Source organism: Peromyscus californicus, unplaced genomic scaffold (assembly GCF_007827085.1).
Source record: "Peromyscus californicus insignis strain IS unplaced genomic scaffold, ASM782708v3 Scaffold_9__1_contigs__length_137607984, whole genome shotgun sequence".
Classification (NCBI taxonomy): domain Eukaryota; kingdom Metazoa; phylum Chordata; class Mammalia; order Rodentia; family Cricetidae; genus Peromyscus; species Peromyscus californicus.
The window spans coordinates 48059051-48079995 of record NW_026294617.1 but is presented as its reverse complement, the minus strand read 5'-3'; the positions used below and the strand labels follow the sequence as shown (position 1 = coordinate 48079995).

Here is a 20945-nt window from a genome sequence, read left to right as displayed (position 1 = left end):
GGCCAATTTTACCCAACAAAGTCAGTGTAATTTTGCTGCCAAATCTACAGAGTCTTCATTTCAAATTATCCAAATAGGGGTTGGGGCTGAAAAGATGGCTGAAAGAGTTTAGTACATTCGAGCATGAGGACCCAAGTTCAGATCTTTGGCACCTATGTAAAAAGGCACAGCAGAATGTGCCTGTAATCCCAGAGCTGGGAGGCAGCGACAGGGAAATCCTGGAGTCTTTTCCATCCAGCCATTCCAGCCAATGGGCAAGCTCCTGGTTCAATGAGAGACCCTGTCTCAAAAATGTGGAGCCATAGAAGGAGGCACTAAACATTGTCTTCTGACTTCCACACACATGCACAAGTATGGACACACACCCATCCATGTGCACATATACCACACAGGCATGAGCAAATCATCCAGATAAGACTCAACTTCTAGAATTACGCCTGTGAACACACCACTTACAAAACAATAGCCGGTGAAAATTATCTCTGGATATTATCTTGAGGGAACACAGCAAATGAAGAAGTGTTTATGCAAAATAACCTGTAACACTGCAGTAAGAATGACAAGGTATATGAGCACAGTTCACCTCCCCAGCCTCCTCCAGCTAGGTACGGTGGTGATCCACTCTGGCTGGATGGTGCTATGCTCTGGGTAAAACACAGAGTTCCCTCTCAACCTAGAATCCAGCCCACAGGTTCAGTCTGTTCGAAGTAGAAACAGGCCACCACCCTTCTCATCTCTCTCAACTTTGCGTTATGGAAGCTTTATTTCAGGGAGGACCAACTGAGAAGTCAGTCTTTCTTCCTATAACCAACACACACACACACACACACACACACACACACACACACACACACACACACACACTGGGCCAAAGATGAAGAATTCAATAACAAAAAGACAAATAGCCCATTTTAAAGTGGGCAAAGGTTTGAATAGACGTTTTTCCAAAACAGATGTGCATAAGGAAGGTGCTTATATTTACTTGTTGGAAAACAAACATCAAAACCATAATGAGATATCACTTCACACCAACCACAATAGTTATAAATGAAATGATCCATGTTGACAAATCAGCCCAGTCCATGTTAAAACAAAGAATTTGGGGATGGAGGAGACAATGTAGAATAGTTGGGGCTGGGAACACAACTCAGTGGTAAGGTACTTGTGTGGTTTGCATGAGATCCTGGGTTTGATTCCTAGCACCACAAGGAGCATGAGAAGGAAGGGGAGGAGGGGGAGGAGGAGGAGGAGGAGGAGGAGGAGGAGGAGGAGGAGGAGGAGGAAGAAGAGTTAGAACTGTCATGTATTGCCAATGGGATGTAAAATGATGTAGTGGAAAACTGTTAATTCCTCAAAAAGTTACACCTAAAGTTACCAAATAATACAATTCCACTCTTAGACATATATTGTGGATAACTGAAAGTTTACATCCACTAAAGAACCAGCACCCAAATCCTCATCCCAGTAGTATACATAACAGGCAAAAACAAAAAAACCTGGAAACAACTCTAGCATCCATTGAGAGGCTAGTAGGTAAGTAAAATGTATGGAACAGAACAGTGGGTATTATTCAGCATGCTTCAGCACAGTGAAACCTTGAACAAATTCCATACGCTAAGTTAAAGAAGAGCACACATTGTGATGTTCCCTTTACATAACATATCACAAACCAGAGACTCTATAGATACAGAAATCAGATCAGTTGTTGCTGAGGGCCGGTGTGGAAGATAAGTTGGGGAGAAATGGGAAATGACTGCTAAAGGGTACAGGGTGTCATTGGGAGATGACAAATTTTAGACCATGGGAATGGTTTCTGGCGATAGATATTGGACTGTATACTTAAACTAGGTTAATTGTGTGATAAATGAATTACATCTCAGTAAGGCATATTATTAAAAACCCATCCAATACAGGCAGGTGTGGTGGCAATTACTTATAACCCCAGAACATGGGATGGTGTTGAAAACTCAAATTGCAAGTTTGAGATTGGCCAAAAAAAAAAAAAAAATTTAGCAAGACTCTATCTCCAAACACAAAGGGCAAGCTGGGTGGTGGTAGCACACACTTTTGATCCCAGCACTTGGGAGACAGAGGCAGGTGGAGCTATGATTCCAGGACAGTCAGGGATATCCAGAGAAACCCTGGCTCAAGGGGGGAAAAGTTATAAAGGACAGAGGCTGAAAAAGATGACTCAGCTCTCAAGAGGCCTGGTGGCTCTTCCAGAGGACCCAGGTTTGGGTCCCAGCACCTGTTCAGGGGATCATAACTGTCTGTGACTCCATTTCCAAGGAGTCAGATGCTCTCTTTTGGCCTCTGTAGGCACCAGACATGCATGGGATGCACATGCATACATACATGCAGGTGAAACACTTATACGCATCAGATAAAAATAAATAAATCTTTAAAAAAAAGATAAAAAGGACTAAAGGTGTGGCTCAATCTTAGCGCTTTTGCCCAGTGTTTACACAACTCTGGTTCAGTCTCCAGGACCAGAAAAAAAAAAAAATATGTGAAGAATTGAAGGAACAAATGCATTTAGAACTGGTATGAACCTTTTTTGCCCGATGACCATTTAGAAATATATGAAATAATTAAGGGCGGCGCAGGAATTACACAGCTGTATGGTTTGCATAAGTTTGCATACCTGCCCTAGCTTGTCTTCTCTTCCGAAATAAATCAGATGCCATTAACTTCTTGTCACTGGGGATTTACTTGTAATGTAGCATCTGTTTGGACTCACCCATCCATCGTATTAACCCCGGACCTGTTGAGGCTAGTTATTCTTCTTGCTTTTAGGTAAATCTAGTCTTTAACAGCCCTTGAGGATGATTGTTAAATTTGCTATGTCCCACACTGGGTTAGAGAGGAAGGTACCTTACCCTCTGTACAATGCGAATTTCTACTCAGAGGAAACCACTTTTCATTTACCCTAGATTGGCCCTGAAAACCAGAGTCCTGGAAGAGCTGGAGGAGCAGCCAGTGTCGTCCCCAAAGCACGCTGATATGTCCTTGCTGGAAAGCATCGACTGTAATTATGACAAACCCCAGTGCAGAGGCTCCTAAATAATTAATTCATGCCTCTATTTGTCTCTTGTGTTTTGAGTTCCCACAGCTTCCTGAGCCTGTAATAAGAATCATGGAATGGGATTGCAATTCTTTGTCCAGAACAAGTATCAAGTCAGTGTGTCTTGGAATCCTGTAGGGTAGAAAGCAGCAGAATGTGTTGTGAGGACAGTTATGAGCACATGTAATCAAACTGTACCCGAAGTCATATGGATTAAAGGCTTCCTGCTTCAGAAAACCTCAGCAACTTTCCTTCTCACCTACACAGGCTTGTCCTTGCATGTGCATGTGTTTCAGAGTGTGCCAAGCTAATGGAAATAGATTCCATCCAGTTGTTAACTACCGTGTTTAGTGTCATATTTTGTCCAATTAGAAAACTCCCATTGAAGACAGAAGATATGTCTGTACATCTCTACATGTCTACGTGTACAGCCCCCACCCACCCACACACACACACACACACACAGGTCAGGAGACAACTTTGGATGTCATCCCTCAGCTGGAGTCCGTCTTTTTATTTTTCCCCCCAGCATCTTTCACTTACTTGGAACTTGTCAAGTAGTTTACGCTGGCTGACCAGTGCGAGGATTGCTAGCCAGCAAACACCAGGGAATCTACGTTTCCATTCTTCCAGCACTGGGATGACAAGCAGGCACCATCATGCCTTTTTTGGTTCTTTTGATAAGGATTCTGGGGGTCTAACTCAGGTTCTCAGGATTGCTCTTTTACAAACTGAGCAATCTCCCCAGCTGTGATAAGGAATGATTTTAATGTCTAATCATTTGTCTATAAATTAAGCACATGCAGGAGAAGTTGATCATGACTTTTCTTTTCCTTTCGGTGGAAGGGTGTGGGAGAAAGAGAAGGCAGCACATATTTTTATATAGCTCAGGCTAGTCGTGAACTCATAACACTCCTGCTAAGACTGCCAAGTGCTAAGGATGCTCGTAGTGTTCTCAGGGGTTGCGTATAAGTAGTGCAGATTGTGTTCCCCAGAGGTAGCACATTTTGGAGAGCAGAAGAGAGTTTGAGGAGAAGGAAACGTTGAGAGCCATCCTGGAGAGGAAATGGAAGAACTACAGAAAGTGAGTAGGACATGGAATCCCACAGGTCAGCTGTGGAGAGCAAGAGGGAAAAGCCACCACCCCACTGTTCCAGAATTTCTACACAGCTACCTGATTTCAAAAGTACCCCAGGAAGCCTTGTTCTAAGAATATACAGTAGGTGTAGCAATGTTTCTGAAATAGAGCATTTTTAGGTCTGGCTTAAGAGGAGCAGGGATAGGATTTTGTAAGTCAAGGGGGACATTTATTTCAATCTCAAATGAAAAGTGTGTAAGAATGTTAAGTAGAACTAGAAGCAGTTTTTTTTATAGAAAATCTATTATAATGGGACATTAGAATTCTCATTCATTTATTTAACATGTTTTAATTAAATAGCTACTGTATGCCAACTATGGAGGAAAAGACTAAGAAGACCTTTTTCAAATCTCTTGTTTTCTAGACTTCTGTGTGTGTGTGTGTGTGTGTGTGTGTGTGTGTGTGTGTGTGTGTGTGTGTGGTACTAGGAGCTGAACAGGACTTCATTCATGCTAAGCAAGCACCCTGCCAACTGAACTATATCCCCAATCCAATACATCACTTGCTACAAAATAGATGAAGAACACAGGATCAGACTTTCAAGAATGTGCTGCCCTACCAACTTGGCCCTGTGAGCCTTTCTTCACCCCATTCTATGCTCCGGTTTACCCACCACTTCCCTGTCAGAACATTTACCACACTGTGGGGAGCTACTTGGCTGCTTGTCCCTCCTCTCATGAAAGTGGTCTGGAGACAGTAACCATGTCAGTCTTAATGTACTTTATACCTTCTTATGTCCTTGCTACCTTGTTGATTGAAATAGCTAGGATGGATGGATGGATGGATGGATGGATGGATGGATGGGCCAACAAATGGATGATTTGCTAGGCTCTGGTCAAAGTTCTTTGCATAGCAAGTCATTGTGTCAGAGTAGTTCAGAATATGTGCTCTGCAATTTTGTCTCTGTTTTGGGGGGAGTTGATTGTTTGTTTGTTTGTTTGTTTTATAAAACTTTGGGTCAATTTTTAAATTTTCTAATATCGCCATTTCCATATTTATAAAGTGAGTGCAGAAATACTACTACCCTTACGGCATTGTTAAATGAAACCTATAAGGTCCTACCTATATAGTACTTAGCAAAATTCTGGGCTATAAATCGCTCAATAAATATCTACTGCTATTATCAAAATAGAACAGCTTTCAGGCTGACAGTTTGCTATTCCAGTATTACAGCCCTGCTCTTTCAGCTCCATTATAAGATCAAACGCTGTCAGTAATGCCGAGCTGGAGCTATCGTGCTGATGTCAAGGTCAGAGAAAAGATTAAAAAGGAAATTTGGAAAGAAATGTAAGTAGCATATGGAACAAGAAAATGAAAATGACCAGAAAAAGAAAAGGAGAAGGCTCCAGAGGACATACACAGAGCAGTTTTTCCGGGACTGTAACCCCTCTGTTGCTGTCCGCCTCACAGATCAGTAGAGCACCAGTCCTGATCCATACTCAGTGTGCCTTGAAGAACATCATGTCCAGTGTCAGTGACGTAAAAATGAAGGAAACTCATGAAACAAATCCTACTTGAAATTGAGCCTTACCTATACCTTAGGGCATTAAATTGTCTTTTTGGCATCTTTTGCAAATCTAATTATCTTTTGGGAGTATGTCAGACCAGTAGTCAAAATCATCACAGTGCCACAAGCTATCTGTACCATTCTAAATGAACTGAAGAGAGAACCAACTGGACCAATCAATGAAAATCTAGAAACTTCAGTAATTACCTTTAATAAGACTTTAATAACTACAAGGAATAGAATACCCTTGGGCTTTCCTCCAACTGGAGAAACCACAGAGAATCCTAAACCTTACAAAGAAATGTCTTAATTACTGAACTAGAGCCTCCGTGGCCCTGGGATCTCAGAATTGACAGGCATCCCCTGTGGCAGAAAGCATGCATGGGCCAGCAAGATAGTTCAGCAAGTAAAGGCACTTGCCACCAAGACTGATGACCTGAACACAATCCCTGGGCCTTGGATGTGGGGGATGAAGTGAACTGATTCCGGCACATTGTCTCCTGACCTCCACCTGTGAGCTGTCACACAAACACAATGAATGAAAAATAATGTAAGCATGATAACATGCACGATTGTGCCTGGCACACACGTCCAGGCCACATTAAAAGGAAGGAAGCTATTCTATTCAACAGAACCTTGTTTGTCTCAATTTTCTGTTGTCATGAAGACATGACTGCTACATACTTCTTTGGAGAGTGAAATTTTTTAAAGCTTTTTATGTGTAATAGATTTAAACCTGACACAACATTTATCCAGACATTATATATATATATATATATATATATATATATATATATATATTTCCCTATATTTATATATAGTCCCTGCCTTGGCCGATTATCAACAACCTAATGAGCAACTGAAGTACCTGACACTAGGAGCAATAATAACACAATAATGGAAAGAGTAGCTCAGAGGTAGAATGGCACACACAGAGCCCTAGGTTCAAGCCCTGGCACCACAAAAGAAGTTAATGCCCAAATTAAATATTACAGATTTCTTTCACAAATCATGTATGTACCCTCTGCCACCTTCCTATAGAGTGCATAGCACCCAAACCAGTGCTAGGTTCATGCAAATCACTCAATAAATATTTGTGATATGACTTGAACATATTTGTGTTAACATAAAATTTAGTTCATTGTAATTAGTAAAGAAGTAATTTTCAAATCTATGTAGTAACAAATGAAAAAAATCCTTTGGGTAATATGAATTGAAAAACTCAGGATTCAAAATTAAGTACATCGTGTGCCTTAGCTAAAGTCTCTCTTTTTGTGATAAAATGCCATGACCAAAAGCAAGTGGGGGAGGAAAGGGTTTGTTGGGCTTACATATCCTGGGTCACAGTCCAGTGAAGGAAGCCAAGGCGGGAACCTAGAGGCAAGAACTCAGACAGAGGCCACGGAGGGGGAGGGGTGCTGGTTATTACTGGCTGCTCCTCACGGCTTGCTCAGCCTGCTTTCTTATATCATCTGCCCAGGGAAAGCACAGCCAGCATCGAGGTGGCCTCTCCCACATTAATCACCAATCAAGAAAACACCCCCACAAACTTGCCTACAGGCCAATCTGATAGAGGCATTTTCTCAGTTAAAACTCCTTTTTCCCAGATACGTCCAGGTTTGTGTCAAGTTGACAAAAACCAAGCAGAACGCACCATTAACAATCACAAGTGGGCTTAAAGGAAAAAAGTACATAGAAAAAATATCAAAGAGTGGGCAATATATGTTTAATACGGTAATTGAATATGCCCCATTTCTTGGCTACTCTGACATTTCTCACTGTTACATTTCAGCGTTTAATTTTTTTTTCCCCACAGCTAGTACAGGTTTAACAGCCATCAAAATTATTAACAAAGAAATCTTTCTGTAGCCCACATCTGTGATTACAGCTCAAAGGCTGACACAGGATGGGGAGTTTGAGACTAGCCTGCTCTACATAGCCAAGACTGTATCACCAAAAAGAAAACGAAGTTTAAGAAGCAAGGACTATTAGCAGAGCCACAATGCAGCAACGTTTCCCTTAAAGAGACAAACTCCCTTAACTAGACAGTTTACTTTCTCTAAAGCTGAACTAGTATATACAAATAGACAGAATTTATGGCATTGAGATAGTGAGGACCGTCTGGTTATCCGAGCTATTTGAAATAACATAACATATTTGAAATGACTGAGGGAGAAGCTGTCACCCCACAGAGATTTGCACGTCTTTAGCTCAGTTAAGTGATAAAACGACGTTTTCCTGAAATGTTTACACGTGCTCTCTGTGGCATTTGTTCCATCTAAAAACTTTCACATTAAACTTGTTGTCTGCAAGCATAATGAGCATGAAATTTAGAAATAAAAAGTATTCTTAGTACTTAGGAATGATAAGTATGAAGAAACACACATATCTAATCCCCTTCTTAAAACTTAATAAAATATTGGGACTGGAGAGATGGCTCATCGGTTAAGAGCACTGACTGCTCTTCCAGAGGCCCCAGGTTCAATTCCCAGCATCCACATGGCAGCTCACAACTGTCTGTAACTCCAGTTCCTGAGGATCTGACACCCTCACACAGACACACATGCAGGGAAAACATCAATGTATATAAAATAAAATAAAAACTTATAAAATAAATTAATTCTGTTACTTTTAGATTGACTCCTAGTATATCCTAAGTTTAGTCCATAAGTGTGTGTGTGTGTGTGTGTGTGTGTGTGTGTGTGTGTGTGTGTGTAAGTAAATAACAAAGATGTATGTGGAGATACATGTGGTATCTACTAGTATTATAATACGTACAAAATTCACCTTCTTACAAACATGCCTCTAAACTTAATAATCACTAAAAGTCATTAAACTAAATGCTACAGAAAGTGATTATTCAGTTGGCATAGACCTTGCAAATACCACATGTTAAACTGCAGGTTTCTCTTACAAAGCTCTATGTGGTTTATCTTACAAACAGGTCATGCAACCTGCTTGAACATGACAAGTTACTCATAAGTGTGACACCTCTGTAAGCGATAAGGGTTATCGCTATGTTGATCCTAATTCTAACACATCAGTTTTGATCAGCTGGAGTCTAACTGTTTTCTGTTACGTAACTGCATTCTACTGTGAGTGAGTTCCTGGAAAGAGCCTTCACTCTGAGCAGCGAAGGCTGTAGAAGGCAGATTTGGTTTTGAGGGGGAAAGCAGGAAGTAGTAATAGAAGAAGCAGGAGTATACAACCGATGTGAGGCCAGCACGGGTCAGGGGTCCAGTGCAGCTTCTTTTCCCAGAGGCGGAGGATGGATACTCACTTTCTTTGTCAGGATGCCTGAAAGAAGGGGATTCTCTGAGTTTATTCTGTTAAGAGTAGCAAACTACTGCTCCCGTTTTTTACTCAACCATTGAAAAATAAGTTTGTTGCTTTGCGGGAAGCTCTGTTGCTAGGCACAGTAGGCAGCGATGGAAGAGAAAGCCATCAAGAGCGCATGTCCCCACCGTGGAGACACTGAGCCTTCACATACTTTTATTTTATTTAATTAAAAAAAAAAAAAAAAAAAAAAACTTGAGACAGGCTCTCACCATGTAACTCTGCCTGGCCTAAAACTCACACATAGACCAGGCTAGCCTCTTACTCACAGAGATCCACCTGCCAGGAGAGTGCTAGGATTACAGGCGTGTCAAGGCTAGTGCCACCACACCCAGCTAGCCTTCCTTGTAATAAGTTGTTTCATTGTCTAAAAGTCTAAACAAGGAGAGAGAGGGGAAAAAAACAGTCAGGTTGACCTCATTCTGGATTTGGCTGACAGGAAAATCGGATTATAATGTAGGACAAAAGGAAAGCAGAAAGTAAAGCTGCATCCCGGTTTCCTCCACTGAGAAGAAAACAGATGAGGGTCATACAGAACGCGGCACCGCCGCACCTACTCTTCTTGCTGGTGAATCCTCAGTTCCCGGAACCGTCCTTACCCACCCACCTGGCCCACGGTCCCCTTACCCACCCACCTGGCCCACCGTCCCCTTACCCACCCACCTGGCTCACCGCCCCCTTACCCACCCACCTGGCTCACCGCCCCCTTACCCACCCACCTGGCTCACCGCCCCCTTACCCACCCACCTGGCTCACCGCCCCCTTACCCACCCACCTGGCCCACGGTCCCCTTACCCACCCACCTGGCCCACAGGTCCCCTTACCCACCCACCTGGCTCACCGCCCCCTTACCCACCCACCTGGCTCACCGCCCCCTTACCCACCCACCTGGCCCACGGTCCCCTTACCCACCCACCTGGCCCACCGTCCCCTTACCCACCCACCTGGCCCACCGCCCCCTTACCCACCCACCTGGCCCACCGCCCCCTTACCCACCCACCTGGCTCACCGCCCCCTTACCCACCCACCTGGCTCACCGCCCCCTTACCCACCCACCTGGCCCACCGCCCCCTTACCCACCCACCTGGCCCACCGCCCCCTTACCCACCCACCTGGCTCACCGCCCCCTTACCCACCCACCTGGCCCACTGCCCCCTTACCCACCCACCTGGCCCACCGCCCCCTTACCCACCTATCTAGTTTGAGTCTGAAGTGTTCAAAAGAATAAGCAGAAATCTCTCAGATAAGAGGGAGAATTGCATAGAAAGTGTGAGAAACAAATAGTAACTGAGATAAATTTGTCCTTACATGAGCTATAATGAAAAACGCTTTACTGTGTTGTGAGGATTAATCTCTACAACCTGCAAAGATCACAAATCACACGTATTATTCATGTAACCCATACTCAGAGAGGGTTAACAACCTCTAGAACGTCATAAAAAAGTAAGTTCAGGATGCACAAAGTAAAATATTAACAAATTAACACATTCTCCTATGTCATTTTTTTTTTTCTGCTGTAGAGACTGGATCATAGAATTGGTGAAATTTTAGTAACTCTGTCTCTATTTTTCCCCCATGGTTCTTTGAGAAAGCTGACCTCAAGTGCACTCTTCAGCCTTGAATTTCTCCTACCTCCGCCCCCCAGATGCCAAGATTACAGGCATGTACTACCATGCCCACTACTGTCATCTCATCTTAAATCCTGCCTCCCGGTTCATGGCAGTCTGGGGAAGGCATATTAAGCAGTCCCTGAACCATTTTCCTACTGGCATCCTCAGTATCTCACCAAGACACCCATTCCCCTTTATTTTTTATTTATTTATGCTTACTTCGCATGCTAGGCAAGTTCTCTGTCATCAGCCATCTCTCCAACCCCGCCCTCCTGCTTTACATAGCTCTTACTGTCAATCGTTTCTCTGAGATTCACCTCTGAAAACAATGAAGTGGTTCTAAACCTTCTCTGTGACCGCTTACAGTCAGTGAGAACATCAGTCCTTCTAAGATTGCTAACTCCTTCCTCTCTGGAGATTTTCCAAACTGTGAGGATGTGCTCAGCTGACTGACTGGCATGGTCTTTTCTAAGGGCTAGAAGAAGAGTACAGTGGTTTGAAAGAAAATGGCCCCCAAAGGGAGTGGCACTATTAGGAGGCGTGGCCTTGTTGGAGGGAGTGTGTCACTGGAGGAGGGGTCTTTTTCTCAAGCTTCAGTAAATGTGACAGTCAGTCAGCTTCCCAATGCCTCTGAGTCAAGATGTAGGAGTCTCAGCTATTCCAGTACCATATCTGCCTGCACGCCGCCATGCTCCCCACCATGATGATAATGGATTGAACCTCTGAAACCATAAATGAGCCATCCGAATTAAATGTTTTCTTTATAAGAGTTGTGGTCATGGTGTCTCTTTGCAGCAATAAAAACTCTACCCACGATAAAGAGCTACAGCCCCTTGTACTCAACTGTGGCATTATACTTTGCAGATATATAAGAATATTGAATTACTTATCACACACAGTCTACCATCATGCCTAAGGTCAAATTTTTAAACTCAAAGATTATACTAATTTCTTTTTCCTCTCCCCACTCCCCATATGATATTAACATACTATTTGAAAACAAGAAACATCCCCTCTTTGAAAAAAAAATTGCCCAGAAATCTAATCCCAGAAACAGCGTAAGAGCTGGCTGCTGCAGTGAAAATTGAGGGAAGGATGCTACATCCTCAACTAGCTCTCAGGACACATTAATTGCAAAGTCATCAGCCAGCATCATACTCTTAAACTCTGATTTTCCCCCAAAATAAATTTTAAAATAATGTTAGCACATTCCTTGCTTCTTCACAATATATCCTAGACTCTGTGGAAGAGAGTCTGGAGGGTTAAGTGACATTTCACAGGGGATAGGATTCTTGTAAAGTTTGATGGCATCTTTGGCTTAATTTCACTGAAATCTTTATTCACAGATGAAGAAATAGAGCCCCCGAGAAGAGAGGTTATCTACACCAGATCATTCAGAAGAGAAGCACACCTGTGCATCAGCCTGGACCTTCCTGTTCAGGTGAGGTCCTCTGCTCATATCTTGGACTTCTAGAAATCTTTTAGAAATGTGACCCTTCTCATGGTAACATTATGTCTTTACTAAAATGAAATTCTAGTTCTCTGTCAAGCAACCAGCAAGCATTTACAACATATGGAATATTGTGCTGACACTGGAGATGAGGCAAAGGAGGAAACTGACAATTAGCTTTATTTCATCTCAAAACAGTGATTCTTGGCTTAAAGACTTAGAGGAACCTTTGAGGTGTCTACAGAAAAATGTTCCATCTGTGCAAATTTGCATAAATTGCAAGGATTACATAACTGCCATCTTCCCCAACCTTTGACTGTAGGCTACAATCCCCTGGCCTAGAAAAAGCCAGTAGCAGGATAAATGCCAAAAGCACAGTAGCAGAGCACCAGCTCCTGCCTTATTTATGGGTCTCTGGTTGGAGACTGCTTCTGTTTCAGTATCCTTCATCTTTAATTTATATGATGCAGCAGTGTATCCTGGAAGGCCTTTGGTATGAGAGGAATGTTTTTTTAATAAATATTTAGTTAACCAGGTGGGCTAAATTAATATAACAAACAGGGAAAATGAAGACATTGCCTTCCAAGATAAAAATAGTCACAGTGAAAGTGAGAATGGTCAGTGTTCACAGAAGGGCACTCATCTTATTTTGTTTTAAAATTATTATTACTATTTACTAAGAAAAAGGAACAGACTGAAAGGAAACCTAGCCTGCCTGCTCCTATTCAAATTATTATAAAAGCACTCATTAGCTCACAGGAAAGATTATGGATGAGAGGTATCTATCCCTGTGTCCTGCAGACATCTGGAAGCCTCATGTCATTTCCAGTCTGCAGCAGTGTTTTGAGGATTTATAGTTTGAGAGTGGGGGCAGTAGATTATTTCCATATACTTTAAGAAACTTTACAATTACTTCAAATTTATCGATAATGAGTCTTGGTCTCTCTGGTTGAGAGCATCCTTTTGGGACATTCAGATAGCATCAGTTACTGTAGGAGGCAGCGTGCTGTGACAGGAGCTCTCACACTTCTGGGTCACAGCATCCCAGGTGGAATCCCATGCTCAGTGCCAGCTTGACTCCCAAATAAGCAAGACACAGACTCCGGAGCCTTGGTTTCTTCATCTCACAAAGTGAACTGATGCATGTGAAGGATTTCACACGGTGCTCTGCATGTGCAATGACGCGCTCACAGAGGGCAGTTAGTCTTGAGCTTGCTGGGGCTTTTTATCTCTATTGTGGTAGCCACACGGGAACCAAATAAAAATTCTGAACAACAATCTTCCTAAAAGTAATTTCTAGGTTAGGAACTGGGAAAAGTCACCTGCTCAGCCTAAAAGGTAGTGCCAATTTCTTTCATTTCTTATCTAGTCTTTAGAACCCAGTATATTATAAAGTATACTCTATATACTAGTATATAGAGTAGTTATTACATTAGCTAATACAACTTAACCTTTCCCAAGTATTGCTGTAAGCACTCATTCTTTCTAATCTTCTCAGCAGATGTGGGCATGGAGTTCTGTCTCCATTCCTGTTCCCCAGCTGAGAAAACTGGGGGAAGGAGCGTTTAAGTTACTCAGAGTGACTCACTCAGGGCTGCAGTTCAACCCCAGACAGGGCCCAGAACTCACCCATGCAATCACCCCAGCATTCAGCCTCTCCCAACTCCACTCGCAGTCACCATGAGTTGTTAGGCCTCAATTTATTCATCTTTGTAAGGATAACTGAAGCCCCAAATCCAGCCATAGCCCACCACACTGACACTTAGAGATGCTGCCTCTGCTTGGAGAAGGGAATTGCGTATTCCGCTGTCCTCAAGGACATCTGTATTTGTTTCTGGGAGTGCTCTAACAAGAAATCACCATAGGTGTGGTGGCTTCTGGCAAAAGAAATGTATCTACTGATAGTGCTGGAGGTAAAAGTCTGCAATGAAGGTGTTGGCAGGGACATGCCACCTGCCACCTGCCTTCCCTAGCCACACACACACACACACACACACACACACACACACACACAGGGGGGGGGGGAGGGGCTTGGGGGGGGAGGGGTAACATGTTTGATAACAGGCATCTGGGTGGCTTCCACTTGACTATCACAAATAATGCTGTCACACACACATGTACACATGTACTTTTAATTATTTTTTGGAGAAACTTCTAATAACTTTAAAGATACTTGGTTTTGTAGTTATGTTCATGTTTTACTTCTAAAATCAACTCGGCAGCCTTTGGCAGTCATCGCACAGAGTTGGAAGCTACATACTCTCCTTTCTGTCACTATCGAGTAACAGGGATGTATTTTCAATGAAACAATAATAAAGAGTATATACCCCCAAGAAACACATAGCGAAGCCTGGGCCCATCTCTCCATTGCAGGACTTCCCAACATGCGCAGAGACGCTGACCTGTTTCTAGATTAGTAAATGAGGAGACACCAGAAGGGAAACAGCATGTCATCCCCATTCCATTATAAAGCCTCTTTCTATCCATTTCCACATTAATATACTTTCCCTGTTTCATGATTTTGAAGTAAATAACTTCTTTTTATAGTCACACAACATTGAATTTAAAGAATCTCTGAATTTTATATGCCCTAAATTGCAATGAATACTTTCACTAGAGCTGAATTCCAATTTTTTTTTTCTCTCAGTCACGAATCCTTCACTCATAAACTCATCTGCAGTCTGAGGTGAGTTCCCTCAAAAACAAAACAAAACAAAGAACTACTTCAAAATTAGTTCTTCAGCATACACCATATTGCCCAATGGTGTCAGTTGATAATTGGGCTGGTCGAGCATGTTTTGAAGTATCCCATTTTTGTTCAGATTAATATAAATTAGACACACGGGAGTTGGCGAAGCCACAGAACACTCTCTACCAACCACTTGACTGCATTGGGCTGGTGGAGCATGTTTTGAGGCATTCCACTTTTGTCCGGATTACTCCAAATTAGACACACTGGAGTTGGTGGAGCCACAACATACTCTGTACCAACTACTGCATTGTTGCTGACTGCCAGTAACTCATCACTAAGGTTACACAACGTAATTAGCGTAACTCAGTTGCCTAAAAGCGATGACTGTGCTCACTTATCATGCTTGCTTCTTCCTCTCCCATCATGAATGCATAAAGAGAATCCATTAATTGCTCTGTGGTCGTTACTTCTCTCCCTTGCCTTTCATGCACCACGAACTCCAAGGTTCCTTCTTAGCCTCCACTAAGTACGCGCGCGGGTTTATAGTCTGACTTTCAATACTCACTCAGCTGTCAGCTTGGGAGACTAGCTGCTGATGGAGACTTGGCAAGCAGTCTAGTATGGAAAGGAAGTTCCCAGGGAGATATTAGGAAAGATTGAAACTTTCTGTAGTGCACAGAAGGCAACAGAAACCAATAAACTAGCCAAGCTTCATTTCCACACAGATACGGTATGAGGTTGTGCCATTAATTATAAAGACTTAAACTGTATCCGTGTCTCTGGTGATATAAGAAATGACATGCTGCAGAGCTGAGGAGATGGCTGCGTGGGTAAAGTGCTTGCTGGGAAAGAATGAGGGACTAAGTGCTAGCATTCAGACCTGCCCCTTGGGGACCTGGCCAATACACAAAGTCCTGACAACGTCATGCGCTCATTGCTGTGATTCCTCTGCACATGTTCAAAGTCCCCTCATAGAAGGTGGGGCTCACCCTCCTTCTCTCTCTTCTTCTTTTCTCAGCCCCTGCCCACCCTTTCCCCCTCCCTCCCTCTCTCTCTCTCTCTCTCTCTCTCTCTCTCCTCTCTCTCTCTCCCTCTCTCTCTCTCTCTCTCTCTCTCTCTCTCTCTCTCTCTCTCTCTCTCTCCCCACAAGGCTGCTCTGCACCTCCTTTCCCTTTCCCCTCTCCCCCCACTAATAAAACTCTCCACATGAGTGCTGTCTGCTGTGGGGCCCCTTGACTCCAACCCAACAAGGCCCCTCTCCCGCCATTTTTAAAGTACAGCACTAAGTTCCAATCCCTAGAATCCACAGAAAAGTCTAGGTACTGTAGCACATGTTTAAGGGGAGGTGGGGCAGAGACAGGTGGATCCCAATAGCTTGTTGACTGACTGGCCAATCTAATCAAAATGGTGAACCCCAGGTTCAGTAAGAGAACTTGTCTAAAAGCAATAGAACAAGATACCTAACACTGACCTGGCCTCAAAACACATAGACACACACCAAAAAAAAAAAAAAGAAAAGAAAAGAAAAAAGAAATTACATTCAGCATCTCTGTGAATTGAACTGTGCTCAGGGGAAGAAGCAGCTTGTGTTTTGGCCCCTGTTATGCTTTGCTCAGCAGACACAAGAAAACGAGGTGGCCCTGAAAAGGGCACGTCTGAATGTTGTTCAGAAATTGTAATGCCTTCCAAGGGGAAGTTTGGCACAATGGCCACATAGATACATTGGTTGATTGGTTTTGACTGCACGAGGCAATTCAATTATCATGCAAGAATAAGACCTGGAGTTTCCTCCTATAAAATAGACAAACCACTCCACTATGAAGCAAGCAGAATACTCCAAGGCTTTCTGAGTCTATAATTTAGCAAAATCACGCAAACAGTTTAAGGTTATGTGACTACAAGTAACAGCACACACTGCTTTATTATTATTACTGACACTCATCACTAAGTTAAGTTTAGAAGAAACTATCAATTATCACCTTTTTCTACATAAACAACCTGTGACACCAGGAGCTTTGGGGCCATTCCCAAGGATATGAAATAAAACAGACAAATAGACAGAAGGACAGGAAAGAAAGGGACCTAAAAAGGAAAATGGAAAGAAAAAGGAAGCAAAGGAAAAGAATGGGAAAGTGAAGGAGAAGAGGAAGGAGGAGGAGGAGGGGTAGAGGCCTGACATAAAATCTGGCTCTCCAGGTGTTCCCAGCCTGGAGTATTTTCCTCATCAAAACCACTTTTCTATTAATCTCAAATTTTTAGTCACCTAGAACAAGCACTTGTAAAAGATATTTTTGTGAAATTTAAATCCACTTCACAGGTTTTCCTTACTGCTTTACAGAGCCTGTAAACTTTTAACATTATGAGAAACTACAAATGCATTTGTGCTTTTTATTTGTGTGTGTGTGTGTGTGTGTGTGTGTGTGTGTGTGTAAATAGCTCTCTCCTTCCTATTCTTCAAAAGGACAGATGGCACTAAATTTGCAGAGAACTGTTTGTCTAAAGTCATTGCCTCAAGCAGATCATGGGAATTCCTCAGCACCTGTTTTGGGCGCCACATCTTCCTGGGGAAATAACAATACTTAGACTTACTTGGGAAGCACATCCAAGAATGAATGTCTTCTGCTCTCAATCACCATACAGTTCGTCAGTCATCCAGCCAATCATCTTCCCAGCCAGGTCCTGGGGACGATGAGGTGAATGCCACATACCCCTTGTATTTTAAAGGAAAAAAAAAAAACCAACCTACCGAGAAAACGGATTACATGTGACTAATTATAGTGAGCGAGTGCTAAACATACAGAAGAAAGCACTGTGTGTTCCTTGAAAGAGGAGGTTCTTAGGAGACTGTTCAACACAAAGAAGGCTAAAGGAACTAGGTCATGAAAGTAAATTGGATTTTGTCTGGCATAGACGAGGCATCGGAGAATAGGAAACAAAAGAAGACAGCTTGAAATATTAATACTTTGAAGTCAATGTCTCTTAGCAGGAGAATTCAGAGATGACTCCAGAGAAGTGGAGCAATCAAACCATGCAGGGGTGTGAATGAGTCTTTCATTTCTCAGGAAAGGAAGAGCCACTCACTGGAGGGTTTCAAGCAGAGAGTCTGTAAGTTTTCCAAGTTAATATTAGAAACAGAATGAAAAATATAAAGCAGAAAAAAGGACACATTGGTAAGCTGTCGGACTCATCTAAGGAAAGTATCTGGAGCTTCCACAGCACGGATTGTGAGACTCTCAAGCAGTGACAGAATGGTCCACACCCTTGCTGGTCAATATTCCCTACATCCACGCTGTTCAACACGGCAGCCACCTGCTGTACGTGACGACTGGGAACCAAGAGTTCAAATGTCCACATATGACTAGTGGCTGGCCTGCTGACAGCATAGGAACATCTTAAATGGAAAAATAGGTGGAGGGGCACTGTTGGTAGAGTGCCCTGGCATCTATTCTCAGTACAATGTAAATTGAACGTGATCGTATACACCTGTAATCTCACTTGGGGAAACAGCGGTAAGAGATCAAGAGTTCAAGGTCATCTTTGGCTACATAAATTAGTTTAAGGCCAGCCTGTGTTACGTGAAACCTAGTCACAAGTAAAATTTTAAAAGTTAATAATTAAAAAGAAACAACTTAAGTTAGCACAGGAGTTAAGTAGGGTTTGTTGTTATTGTTGTTTGTTTTTCTTGTTTCGTTAAGAAACCTATTCAGGGGAACTGAAGGTATGACTCACTTGTTCAGCATTCATGGAGCCAAGAGGTTGGTCCCTAGTTTATCTTGGGATGGCTTATTCTTTCATATGTGTTTCTGACTACCCTGGACCACAATGTAAACTGTTCAATTTCTCTATTGTTCTTAGTAATGCCAGCACTTCATTGAACAATATTGTTTTCATATCCTCATTTTCAGTTACTCCACTTTTTAGAGTAATAGTTTTTGTCTATGATGCAAGAATTACTTTGAACAGTTTTCCAGAAAGGAAGAACAATATAAGCAAAGTCACCCAGAAGTTACGCAATTGTCTAGGCATGGTATCACTCACCTGTAACCCGGAACTCAGACATGAGCATCACAGGTTTGAGGACAGCCTGGTTGGCATAGCAAGAGTGTCTCAAAAAGGAACCCATAGCAACAAGAAGGTAAACTTGTGGCTGGAGAGATGACTCAGTGGTCTAGAACACTTGCTGCTCTTCCAGAGGACCTGGGTTCAATTCCCAGCACCGACATAAAACTCACAACTGTCTGCACCTCCAGTCTCAGGGGATTTGATGGCCTCTTCTGACTTCCTTGGGCACAGCACACATATGGAACATAGACAGGCACGCAGACAAAACATTCCTAAACATAGAATAAATATACAACTTTTTTAAAAAGTCAGCTAGATTTTCGAGCAGTTCACTGATCATTATTTTTCCTTAGAAATTTTTAAACGGACTTTATATTTTTTTGTAACAAGTTTTTTGATTTGCATAGAAATCAAGAAGGCAGCCAGGCGGTGGTGGCGCACGACTTTAATCCCAGCACTTGGGAGGCAGAGGCAAGCAGATCTTTGTGAGTTCGAGGCCAGCCTGGTCTACAGAGCGAGATCCAGGAAAGGCGCAAAGCTACACAGAGAAACCCTGTCTTGAAAAACCAAAAAAGGAAAGAAAAAAAAAAGAAATCAAGAAGGCAGTACAGAGGTCCCATGAACCTTTTGTCTTATTTACCTTACTAAAATCTTACATAGGTATGACATATTCATTGTAGTTAATGAAACAATATTGGTATACCATTGAGAAAAATCCTTACTTTATTCATATTTCCTTCATTCTTATACCTACCATTCTTTTTCTGACCCAGGAGTCTCTCTGGGGTGTCACATCACAATTAGTCATCACGTCTCTGTAAACTCTTGGCTGTGACTACTTTGTACACTTTGCTTGCTTTTTTGGGGGGGAGGGTGGCAATTTTAAGAGGTTTGAGGAAAACAAGTTGTGTCTCTTGTAGTGTGCCCCATGTAGTAGAGTTTGTCTAATGTTCTGTTTAATTGTTTGACTTATGAGTCATTGAGAAGATGACTGTAGAGATAGAGTAACATTGTCTCGGCATTGCATCACAGACACCCATTGTCACCATTAGCTACTGTTGGTGTTGACCAGTAATCTTACCCACTGTGAATGCATTCTCTCCCCCACCTCTTCTTTCTGTAGTGTGCCATTTGGAAGGAAATCATTGCACTCCTAATTCATTTAGTAAATGAATCACTTAAAGGAAGGCTTATGTTTGAGTAAGTCACATTGGGCCCTTTTAAAGGAAGCTACTGAACACAGGTACAGTTGGCTTAAATACAGCATCTTTTTCTCTGCCACAGGCAAGATGCTTTTATCACTCCTCAGATCTCAGGTTCTGAATATGAAGCATGTGTGTACTCAAACACACTTGAGCATACAGACACACATGAGCACACACACACACACACACACACACACACACACATACACACACACACACACACACACACACACACACACACACACACACACATACACACACACACACACACACACACACAGAACGACTGCTATAGATTTCCAAAATGAGTCAGGAAGGAGCTAGTCAGAATCAGTTGGGGCCCATTTGACCTTTCAGTCCTTGATTCTGAGGTTCAACGAGGAAATGGAGTTCAAAACATATTAGCTCTTAACCAAGAGAGCAGCTAAGTTTTAGAAAAGGAAATTCCTTATTAAGAGGGGCCTTTCGCTGTTCATTTCGATGTTCTGTTTAGCAAATGTCACAGTCCCAAATCACCTGGGAATTATCTTCGGTTGCCATTGCCTAACTCCCTACCACTCCTATAGAATTAAAAACAACACCACGAATTTCCTCAGCAATCCCAGCCACTCCTCACAGCATCCTCTTCCTGACTCAAATGCACAGGCTCACGTTAGGACATGCATTTTTATAATTGCCACACGTATTCACTTACTCACTTGGTTATCGACTTAAGCCACAATGAAGTCCCATCCTTGACTGATGTGGGTCACAAGTGTCAATCTTCTCCCTTAGTCTGGGAGAAGAAACTTGTATTCCTTTCCCACTGCCCATAAATCTAGTGTGCAATCTTCACCTGTTGGCTGAAAAGCCATGGCGTTGAGAAATAGAAAATGACAACT

At 42.5% G+C, this 20945-nt stretch overlaps 1 protein-coding gene across 1 annotated transcript in view; it reads left to right on the top strand.

Moving 5' to 3' along the window:
* Positions 1-20945, top strand: part of Sptssb (serine palmitoyltransferase small subunit B) — a 33766-nt gene that overhangs the window by 4625 nt on the left and 8196 nt on the right. The window contains exon 2 of the mRNA XM_052729875.1: positions 12002-12096. The gene's annotated coding sequence lies outside the window, so the exon portion shown is untranslated. The remainder of the gene's footprint in view (positions 1-12001; positions 12097-20945) is intronic.